Source organism: Octodon degus, unplaced genomic scaffold, assembly GCF_000260255.1.
Source record: "Octodon degus isolate 3935 unplaced genomic scaffold, OctDeg1.0 scaffold00070, whole genome shotgun sequence".
NCBI lineage: Eukaryota > Metazoa > Chordata > Mammalia > Rodentia > Octodontidae > Octodon > Octodon degus.
This window is the reverse complement of record NW_004524646.1, coordinates 1,869,463-1,872,063: the sequence shown is the minus strand read 5'-3', so window position 1 is coordinate 1,872,063 and position 2,601 is coordinate 1,869,463. Positions and strand designations below refer to the sequence as shown.

The window sequence follows — 2,601 nt, the reverse complement described above, 5'->3', positions numbered from 1 at the left end:
GTTTGCTGTTGTATTCAAGGAATCATCTTGCAGATCCACTTTAGGTATGTCTGGTAACTTAGGCCCGATCAGCACCTCATTACTGTTCGTGCTTGTTTCAAAATGTCCAAGTTTATGATCATCTTCTCTTCTTCTTTTCCGCTCCTGCAGCTGTGTTGTCCTAGGCATAAATCTGTCAATTGCCCCTGAAGGAGTAATGGCTTTTTGTGGTCCAGAATCTTTAGAAGTGTTCATCTGGATAGCGGGGGAAGAGTCCCTGTGGATACAATGCTTCGCTGTTTCATTACAGTCTCTACCATCTTTATATGAATTGGACGTTCTATTCACATGCTCTTCAGGTGAACACACACATTTTGATGCAAAGTAACACAAAGGCAATTCACAAGAATAAGGAAAACGAGGATCTCCGTTTCCAGCAGGTGTGTTCCAAGTGGCTGCAGAAAATCCAGACATACCTGAGTGGAAGGCACGTCTAAGATCTTCTGTGTCTTTATGCTCTGGAACTGCTTTCTTCTTTGTCATATAATAGTCTTTATTTTTAGTAGCTCTTGCTATATAAGCTTTTCTCTCTTCTAATTTTTTTCTAGTTTCTTCAACTGTCTCAAATTCTGGAGCATAGCAAACATGAAGCAATCCACCAAAGAAACTCTGTTCATCCATTTTTCTCTTGGCTATCCTTGCACTCTGTAAATTCATAAACTTAATAAGATAAACTTCTGTAAAGTCTTCTGCTGGGTATTCATCTAGAGCATTATACTCTTCAATTGTACCATATAGAGCAAATCGTTCAACTAATTCCTTCATTGCTCCTACTGCAGGAACTCCTTGTATCAGTAAGTACCGAGATTCCAAGTTGATTGTATAGACCTTCACCGTGCGAGGCCTTCGGCCCTCTCGATATTTCGCCCTTGTGTCGCAAACCGCCCTCTGGACGTGGTGGTCGAATAAACTTCCCGTCGCTCGACACCATGTTGCTTGCTCTAAAGCTGACCTGGAGCACAACCCACAGCATATGTTTTAAAAACTAGTATCACTTATATAAGTACTCTGCTAGCTATGAGATACAGATACTGTCCTAATGTAATTTGTTTTTGAAACAAAGTCTCACTATGCAGTTCAGGCTGACTTTGAACTCACTTATATAGCTGAAGCATGCTTCCAACTCGAAACAGTCCTCTTGCCTCAGCCTCTTGAGTGCTGAAATAATAAGCGTACACCTCTGTGCCTGGCTCCCACTTTAATTCTCTTTGTTTGACTTCTAGTCTATTCTAAGTAACCCTCTGTAGGTAATAGCTAAACTGAAAGTTGAGTAAAAGGAGCCAGGCAAAAATTATGGGGCAGAGGTATGGACACTCTAAACCAAGGGATGGCCTATGATAAGGCCTAGGAAGAGGAGCCCACGGCTCTCATTAGGAACAGAGAGATGCGTGTAAGGCTGTGTCACAGAGGGTGACGGGACATGGGAAAGGGTATCCGTGCAATTCAGACCTTGCTGCGCACAGCCTGTTGTGGGAGCAAAATTTGTCCAAGTTAAATTAGGAAAAAAGAAAAATTCTCAATCCTATCATTGAACAGTATTTCTTTTTGGCCAAATTATTTTAACTGTTGTCTTCACCAGCTTGATTTGGATTAACTTGTTTTAGCAAATTGCTTTCAGTCAAACGATTAAGGTCCAAATGAATAGATTTGTAAATTTATTGGGTAAAAGTGTTGTGCTGACCCAGGCTTGTTCAGGCTTCAAGCCAGTTTTGCCTACCTTTTCAGTGACCTTCAATTTGTTTGAGATCAGCAAATGCTACCAGTCAGGTTTTTGCTTTTCATTAGAGCTAGTTCTCTTAACGCATCAATAGATGTAGCTGAATGAGAGGAATGAAGTTTAAGATAAAAATGCCAAATTTGGGGGTGAAACTGAACAGCAAAATCGTATGTCAGTGCTAGGAAGCATGATCTTTGGAGTCACAAGAATGAGGGTTTGGGTCCTCTGTGCTATTTTTGTAGTTACTGACTTTCCTAGGCCTCAGGGTCCTCATATATTAGGTGGGAGTTACTAATATTTCACTTAAAGGCAAGTTACAAATAAGGGATAAAAACTATGATAATTTTTATAGTAATGAAAGAGGAACATAGGGGTTGAGTTGCTCTTTTTAATATATGAATTTTGATTACCTTGTAGCCTTGGGTAGACAATCCTAGAATAACATCAACAATAGCTAACATTATTGAATGTTAACTATGGGCTTCTACAGGCATTATTTCATTTATTCCTCAAAACAACTGCATAGTAGACATCAGTGATATGATTTGCCCCTCTTCTAAAGGTGAAGAGACTGAGGTTTAAATCAAGTAACTTTCTTTTTTTTAATAATTTTATTGAGAAACATAGCAATAAGACAGTTTCAAAACCGATTAGTAGGACAGTTTCAATAATTAATACATTGCATATTGTTGTCTTATTGGTTATTCATTATACAAGATGCAGACAGGATATCCTGTCCACAAACACTATTAGAACAAATCTTTCTATTCATTGAATTAAGAGAATGTAGCTGTGTATCTATCCTAAATATTTTGAATATACAGATACAAAATGGTTATTCATTT

At 38.6% G+C, this 2,601-nt stretch overlaps 1 protein-coding gene and 1 pseudogene across 1 annotated transcript in view; one reads left to right on the top strand and one right to left on the bottom strand.

The window, feature by feature from the left end:
• Nucleotides 1–2,601, top strand: part of Efcab11 (EF-hand calcium binding domain 11) — a 192,723-nt gene that overhangs the window by 135,359 nt on the left and 54,763 nt on the right. The gene's annotated exons all lie outside the window — the stretch shown is intronic.
• LOC105742733 overlaps nucleotides 1–2,601 on the bottom strand; it is a 33,284-nt pseudogene that overhangs the window by 13,848 nt on the left and 16,835 nt on the right.